The following is a 9,199-nucleotide window of genomic DNA, read 5'->3' as shown; positions in this document are numbered from 1 at the left end:
TGATGAGTCAACACCCAACACTCTAAGAATGAAATAATCAGTTGTTAACATCAAGGCAATAGGGTTGCCAGAAGTATTGGAATGACACATCAGAGTTCACTTGTCGGTATACCGGTTAGAAACAACACGGGACCAATAAATAAATGGTGATGGCGAGAAGTATTATTACGTCAAGGATTTTTTGAAGAGGTGCAATGATGCTCACAAAATTCTTGACATAGAGATGGTTATACCCCAAGGTAGAAGATAACATAAGCTAGATAGCGAGGAACATAGGGGACAACACAAAACACAAACATGTTTGTGTAGGAGGGAAGTCAAGAAGGTTGTCGACGATAACACATATCATCAAGGGGAAAGGATGATATTTCTCATCATGCATTCGGTCGATACCCTGCAAGAGCTCGGGATGCTGATGATAATCACGACACATTTGGCGAGAAGCTTCACGAAGATGTAATCGATCAGCGACAACATCAAGCAAGGGAATGGTGAAGCAAGAGGTTGTCGGAATCACACATAAGACTGCTAGCTTAGAATTGAGAACGCCTTTTAAGACAACCAACATGGTGTTGAAAGATTGAGGTAAGTTCAACAGCCTGGAATGACATGATTGAGTACAAACTCGTAAACAAGGAATATTACTAAGAGTTGTTGAATCGCATTACGTACTCGATTCAGTTATCGATGTACTCGCATGTCCAACAACTGAAACACGAGAAAACTGGAATGAATGAAAATATCATAGTTGATGAGGAGCTCACAAGAAGTTATATAGCTCCATGATATCCTCGAGATACGAGGGATAATACTCGAAGGTAGATCAACATTAAGGCTTGGGCCGATGTGTTGATCTGAAGAAGACAAGTACTATAAATCGTCTGAGAATGAAATCAAGGTAGGACAACATGGTCTGAACCACGGTTGCAAAGGATAAGACCACAGATACTAGATTAAACCACATAATGAATTATTATTGATACGAGGAGTTTCTATGATAGGATCAACGTCGTTTCCATGGGCATGAACACAAAATTCAAGGTCGACTCCCACTCCATCAATGCATCACCTGCCATTTACTCCTCGACTTTGGTCGGGTTGTAGCTTTGAAAGGATATTCAGTAAAGCACCACAAGAGTAAGACTCATGAAAACTTTTCGAGTCATATTGATTTAGGAAGGCATAGGTTGAACCCGTCGGGGCATCTTAGGAACATATACCATACACTCCAAGAGTAATTAACACATGCTTCACAACGGAGCATGGCCGACAAAAGTATAGGATACAATTTATCAGAGGGAGAAGTCACAATTTACCAATGACATTATGTATCAGCGGAACACTATCTCAAGAATTTTTGAAAGCAAAGGATGCCGTCGGATAATAACACAACAATGGGTATGGGGATCCACAAAGGACCTGATGTGAGTATCGGTACTCAATCAGAGGAAGATATGGTGCAATGAATCGGTTTATAGAATATCTGAAAAATACTGATACTTAATTACCAAAAGAATTAGGATTTCCAAGTTGGTGTATCATAATCAGATGCTCTGATCAAATATAAGTAAGTTGAATGGATCTAGATGGACAACCAACCAAAGTTGATTTGTCGAGAACCAGCTCTGTTTGAAAGGACGTTTAAGCCGGAAAATAATTTATGAGTATCAACAGATGATTGTGTGCATTCACAGAAAGGTAGGATCAATGAGAGCACCGGAAAATCACAGAGGATTTTAATGAATGCGGCTAGACATATGGATTTAACCATAATGCAAGCAGGCGAGAAAGGTCAAGAGCAATAGGCTACTTGGGATTCCGAAAGATTGAATAGCAATTCGAAGGACTTCCGAAACCCATGGCGACTGATGACGGACAAATCCTCGATAATATAATCTGTTGCATCTCATAAAACAAGAGCAATTGGAAAAGAAAGTATGGACGCCATTTGTATGTAGTCATCCATAGTGATAGACGGAGGAAAGGAAGTCGGAAGAGCAAAGGGCACAAGTTCTCGATAGAAACATCGGAGAGTATCTGCATTTCTCTTGACGGATAAAGCCATCGTCTGGAATACTGGGCTCCCCGGGAGAAAGCACTTACGAGAACCTAATGTTAGAGTTAGTAAAATCTTTAACCCGAAAGAGAAGACAGAGTAGAGCCCAGAGTATAGAAAAGGAGTAAAAGATACTAATACCATCCGATTGAGATGTGGGCCCGTAAGCTACAACATCAGTGTTAGTAAAGTTTTTCAAATACTAGACTGAACTTCGGCCAAGGAGTTGGAAAGGGGGCTACCTACAGGCAGTCGGCTCTGATACCAACTTGTGATGCTCTCGGTTCAATCGTACGCTAATCATACACGCAAATGCGTACGATCATACCTAAGGACTCACAGGAAGATATCACAACACAACTCTAGACACAAATAAAATAATACAAGCTTCATATTACAAGCCAAAGGACTCGAGGGCTAGAATACAAAAGCTCGATAAGTACACGAGTAAGCGGAAGCGACAACATATCTGAGTACAAACATTAAACAAGAGGTGCCTTAGAGAAGGCTAGCACAAAAGAAACACGATCGAACGAGGCGAGGCCTGCTGCCTGGGAACCTCCTAAACAACTCCTGGTCTTCAGCGGCCTCCACGAAGAAAACACCATCGGGGGGCAACCGTCGGCAGAAAACTCCACTCGGGGTCCAACACCTGGTCGCAGCAACGGATCAAGGGGGAAAAGAGGGAGCAAAGCAACAGTGAGTACTCATCCAACGTACTCGCAAGTCTTACATCAAAACTATGCTAAGTATGCATCGGTATCAAAGAAGGGGGTTGTTATATGTAAACGTGAGAATGGTTATTAAAAAACCGGGTGTAACGGTTCGGTTCTTACTTTGGGTTTGATTGGTTTAGGTTTTATTGGGCTGAGATTTTTTTAGTTTGGTTTTGGTTTGGGTATGTGGAGAAACCAGTTTGTGTATTGTTGGTTATGGGTTTAAACGGTTTGGTTATTAGCGGTTATAAACTATGGGTCCAAACCGGTTTCTAGGCATTGGTTATATGCAATAATCAACTACGACCGAGAACGAGTATCTTTGATCCGCGTGCATGCTGTAATGCACTATGTAATTATGTATTATGGAGAAACAACAGATGATAATCGAAAGTGTTTTCTTGTGCTTTCGCTAAGCAATTTGGTTTTAATACACTTGTTAATGAGCTTATCAGTCATGGGCATGTTCTTTTTGCCTCTTACTGTGTGTTGAATGTATCTCAAGGATTACTTTGTTTCCAAACTGTTGTAGATGCACATATGCCTTATCTATCTTATTTGTTTTTTAACATGTCAATTTATGCAATCATATGTACATTAAAGCAAACCCATGGTTATGTACTGGGTTTAAACCCATGGTTATGTTTTGGGTTTAAATTGGTTTGGGTGGAAAAAATAGTGGGTTTGGTTCTGGTTGGGCTAAAAATGACACTAAATGGGTATGGTTCAAGTATGGTTTTGAGAGATAAATGAATGGGTATGGTTCAAGTATGGTTCAAGTATGAAACCGTTATCAGGTTTAGTTATATGTGGACTGACTGCAGCAATGCGAGAAAAGAGAGAGAAGGCCTAGTCCTATCAAAGACTAGCATCTTCAGGGTCTTGCATCAATAGACAAGAGTAGAACAGGGTTACACAATTAAATAGTCATATTGTTGCAGCAATATTAAAGTGAGGTCACGTCCAGAGATCCTCCCTTGACTCCCTGCGAGGAAGCAATCCCGAGACAACTAATTCTAGTTAAGTAACAATTGTAGTTGTATAAGATCAGGGCACAACTCCAAGTCGTCCTCTAACCGTGGACACGGCTATTCGAATAGTTAATTTTCATCCCTGCAGGGGTGCACCACATGTCCCGACGCGCTCGATAACACTCTGGCCGGACACATTTTTCTGGGTCCTGCCCGTCCTTGGAATATCGACACGTCGCAGCCCCACCTAAGCTCAGCAGAGAGGACAACCCGCCGGTCCAAATCCTAAGCGCAAAGGGTTCATGGGCCCATTTCCCCTCCGCGCTCCTGCACGATGCGAGGGCGGCCGACGTTAGTCCTAGCATCCCTTAATCACAAGCGCGATGCATCTCGGGACCACTCGGGCGCGCGCCGCTACATCGCTGATGTCTGAAGAGCTTCGGCTGATACCGCGACGTCGAGTACCCATAATTCTTCCCACGCGGATGGTTAGTGCGAAAAGGTCTCCGACCAACCCAGATCAAATACGCAAATCCATTAACATTTTAAATAGGCCATCGACACAATCTCGCGGGAATCCACCCGTCTTAACAACTAATCACCAATTATCCGAGTAACATGGTCGAGTAACTGTGAGGTTGTAACATCGGGGGGAATCCGAGGTATCATCCTCGTTGGATTCCGAACGATGTATCCGTCAGGGTGGTCTTAGAGGAATCACCCTCGGGGGCCCAAACTTGAGGGGTTGCATGACAGGGGCATCGTCGGGAATGGTGAAAGAGGAATCACCCTCGATAACCATGACCGACTAGCTATACTATAGAGATATCATCAGGAGTACTTAGCGAGGTGTCACCATCGGTACTTGATAGTATCTCTGTAGCGTCATACAACTAAGGGGGTGTTTGTGTTGTGTCGGGTCTGGCTCGTCGATCAGGGATCGAGATTTGAAAACAAGCGGGGCAACTAGACTACCGGGTCAGAAGGGATGAGTGCTCCACCTATACTAAGCAGATTTAAAGTACAGTGCTGAAAGTAGCAGTTCATCAGAAAAAAGGCTATCCATCAGATGTAGGAACTAACTACAATAGTAGCAAAATACTAATGCCAGAAGTAGGAAGAAAGACATAGGCGATATAGGAATGATCAAGGGGGGGGGGTTTGCTTGCCTTGCTGCTCTGCGGCAAAAGGCTGGTCGGCAGGGTCGTAGATGTACCCGGCAGCAGTGTCAGTCTCGGGGGCTACCGATAAGAAGAGGGGGAAGAAACAATAAAAAATAGCGACGGTGCAACACAATGCATGACATGGCAAGATGCAGGCTAGACATGAGCTAACGCAGCAACATCCGTCAAAGACGGGTCGGAAAATTATCTGACAATATTTTCCGGGTCTCGGGCTATTACCGGTCAGACTCGAAACGATGGAAAAGTTCCATATTTGCTATGCTAGGGACGCATGACACACGAATGGACCGTGTATCCGGGTTCGTCTCGTTCTACTGATCAACTTTCATGTTGAAAATATTTTGATCCGACTTACGGATTATTTTATATTAATTTTTAAAGTTTTATTAATTATTTAAGAATTAAAAACAGGTTTAATTAATTTAATTAAATGCAAATATGACATCAGCATGATGCCATGCTGACATCAGCAGTTGACTGGTCAACAGACGAGTGGGTCATGTGCGTCATAGACACACATTTTTAACTAGGTTTAATTATCAATTAACGAGATTAATTTAGTGGGGGACCCACGTGGCATACTCTAATTATTCTAATTACCTAATTAATTAAATAATATATCTATTTATTTACTTAATAAGAACATATTTTTATTTTTATATTTTCATTTTCATTTTTCTCAAAAGCGGGTGTGGGGCCCCCTGTCATAGACACCGGGGTGGGTTGGCCCACCAGTAAGTGGCTTAGGCCACATACACACAAAACACCCATAAACATATTTATACAATCAACGTATTTCTCCATATACCTACATACATAAATACATACATACGTGCATCTCATACATACAAAATACGTACGACATCTAATACATACATACGTCTTTTTATCTATTTTTCTTTTTCTCATCTCAACTCCTAACTCCCTTTGTTAACAAGAAAGACTCTCCTAACTCTCTCTATTAACAATAGAGACTCAACAACATAGAGAGAGATATATCTCCCTCATTGACTTGAAAAAGGAATATGACTGATGAAATTCATGCTTACGTCATAGTTGAAAAGAATTAGAGATCTCCGGAAAATGATTAAAAGAGCCAGGTAAGATTCTGTGAAAACCTGTGGGTTATGGGCCCACTCAAAGAAACCCCCGTTGAAATGATTGCTTAGAAGAGAGATATTGCACCGGTACAAATGAAAACTTGATGGGGTTAGCACCTCGAAATAAATGAAAGAATTGAAAACAAGAATTTCTGAGATAACTTCAACGTTCCGGATAGAAGGAGAGAGGAAAGAATAAACAAGATAGGCTGATAAGAATTGCCAACACAGGAAATAATTTTTAGGGAAGAAAGGATATGATGACACGGATAACTGAATTGACTTCACCGAAAAAGACCACAAGAATGAATAAAGATGAACATGAAGCGCGTGAGAATCTTCACAACGAATCACCGGATAGGACACGGAAGAAAAGATAGCGGAAGCAACAATGAAAAGAAAACTCTTGGATGAAAATTGAATCACTGAAGAAAAGGGTGGGAGGGCGGGAAAAACAAAGACACTTGGGGCAGATGAGATGAACTCTGGAATAAAATGAGAGATTGGTCTTGCAAAATTAGAGAGGATTGAATTCACAGAAGAGAAGCACACCGGTTGAAAAAGAATTGACAAGACAACTTCGGTTGAAAGAATTGATTAGACAATTGATTGAGCAAAAGAATTAGCACTCTCATATGAATATGAGAACACTACTTAGAACAGATCTGAATTCACCACTTGACATCGAAGCAACACGAATTACCATATCCCAACAAAACAAAGGGTGATGCTTATGAAACAAGCCAGAACAAACTCATGAGAGAGATTTCCGTTCAATATTTTCATGGACAGGATCGCACGGGCTCGAACCTTATAGTAGCCATCCTGTGCAAGGCAGTGCACACCACACAGGAAGCGTCCCCGAGTCGTAGCAAGCTACAACGACTCTTTAAGACACAACGAGAACCGCTGTAAGACAACCGTGAACAAACGAATACACTAGATGTCGAACCCCATCCTAACATCATGCATTTGTCGGAAGATTGTCCTATAAGCAACTACTTGAATTCCCACCTAAGAATTCCCGAAATTTCTGGTCATGCAATCTGGTACACGGATACAAGGAGTAATATTTCACACAACTCCTATACTAACCCGTCGAATGTATCACATCCGTCAACACATAACCAGAATCTCGGACCTTCATTTTGGTTCCTAGCTGAAACTGAAACTGTATTTTTGTGAACTTTTTCAGTTCCTAGCTTATTTTGGTTCAACTTTAAAAGAGCCAAACTTTCTATTTTGTGAACTTCTCTAGGTCTGGAAGATAACATCTGAATGTGAAACAATCAGACCTGCTATTTTGTGAACAGAGTAAGCTATTTCTTTCTTATTTTATGCAAAATATAGCAGTAGTGGAAGTAGTACACTCCTTAGTAGCAGCAAGAAGTAGTTATATAGGGTATATATGTCTCCCTTGACCATCACAATTACATATAGGATCACATCAGCTCCAACTAACGATGTAGCAGTAGTAGTAAATACACAAAGAATGGAAATCCCGATCATAGCCAAAAATAATTGAAGTGAAACCAATTTGTCCCATCCTTGTTTGCATGTTGAGTAAGCTCCCTATCTATCTAGCACATAAAAAAGAATGGAATTTGATCAAGAAATTCCGACAGTCTGCTGCATGTTGCGTAAGTCCCAAATCTCTCTAGCTGATCTTGAGCATTGTTGTTTAGGACTTCGTCGCCGCCGTGTCCATGGAGCGGCGCCCCGTCTCAATGTCATGGTGATCCTTCAACCCGCATGGCCTTCTCCTCATATCCTCCTCTGCTGTCAAATGTGAGCTTCAGGTCATCACGGATGCAGAACGGGTCTTTCTTCTTCTTCTCCTTTGCATCGGTTTTCAAACTTGATCAACAACCAAGCTAGGGGCATGAGTTCTCGTTGATTAGCAGAATATTTCTATTGCAAAAACAACTCAGTTTTTACTGCACGTATGATTCAGATAACACTTTTTGTGAGGGATTTAGAAGATACTTAGTATCAGAAGTCAAACAAAAGAATAAATTTAGTTGCTTTTACATTAAAATGGACTAATTCATTAAGAATAATCACCAATCAAGTTTATTAGCAGTTTGTTCAGAAAGTTGGGACTATGATTTAGGACCCAAAAAAACCATATATTGTCTAACAGAAACATCATAGAAAATTTGGATCTACGCCAGCAAGACGATATGAGACCTATCCGTTCCCCACGAGGAAGGGGATTACATGCAAACAAAAGGAAAATCAGGTCTGCATTAAAAATTTCAAAAGAAAATCCTGTACGAGCAAATGGGTAAAGGGAAATATTGTTGCGTAGTGTGTACGTGAAGGCCTAGTTCTATATGAACTCGTAGTCAATCTCCACGACGGCAATGAAGGCAGAGGCTACTGGGGACTTCTCGTCGCGCCATCTGCAATGGGGAGAAGCAACCATGCCAGTCCCGCAATCCTGTTGTCGTCGGGGGCTCCCCTGCCGGGCATTGCAAACAAAAATTCTAACTAAAGACCCATCCAAAAAAAAAATCAAAGGAAACAAGCACTACTGTACAAACCAGGACAATGATGATGTGTTCCTCGTTGCTGTGGGAGCCACATAGGTGATGCGTGGCCTCGTCGAAGGTCCATCCCGAAGCGAGACGGTTACCGAAAAGCTTCGTGTCCGCGTGCCCAAGGAAGATGGTGGCGGAGCCAGGCGATGGTGGTAATCACCTTACTCCAGCGGAGCGGGGCGGTGAGATCTCCGAACCCCATCAGAAACCACAAACCGTAGGAAGCGCTAGGGCGCGGTAGCAGATGACTACTGCTGGTAGTGGAGAGGTGAAGACCCGGCATGCGCTCCACGGACCGTGACGCGAGCCGACCTGCCGTCCTTCGTGCGGGCCTGCAACTGCCGCCACCGCCAGCAGCAAAAGCTGAACGCGCGGCTGGAGATCCCCTCGTGGGGTCGGCGCCGGCTGCGGAGGGCCCTCGCGTCCTTGCCGGCCGAGAAGCTCGCCACCGCGGTCGATGATGATAGTGGCAGGAGCGAGGGCGTCGCCAGCCCGGACACCCCGCTCGCCTTCCCCGAGGACGACGAGCACGACGAGGCCACCGAGGCCGCCGCCACGGAGGACGCCGCCGCCAAAGCCTACGCGCAGGACAAGGTGAGCCGTCCTACGAACAAGACAAACGCTCATGC

Source organism: Hordeum vulgare, chromosome 1H, assembly GCF_904849725.1.
Source record: "Hordeum vulgare subsp. vulgare chromosome 1H, MorexV3_pseudomolecules_assembly, whole genome shotgun sequence".
In the NCBI taxonomy this organism is placed as follows: domain Eukaryota; kingdom Viridiplantae; phylum Streptophyta; class Magnoliopsida; order Poales; family Poaceae; genus Hordeum; species Hordeum vulgare.
Note: the sequence above shows the minus strand (reverse complement) of the source record.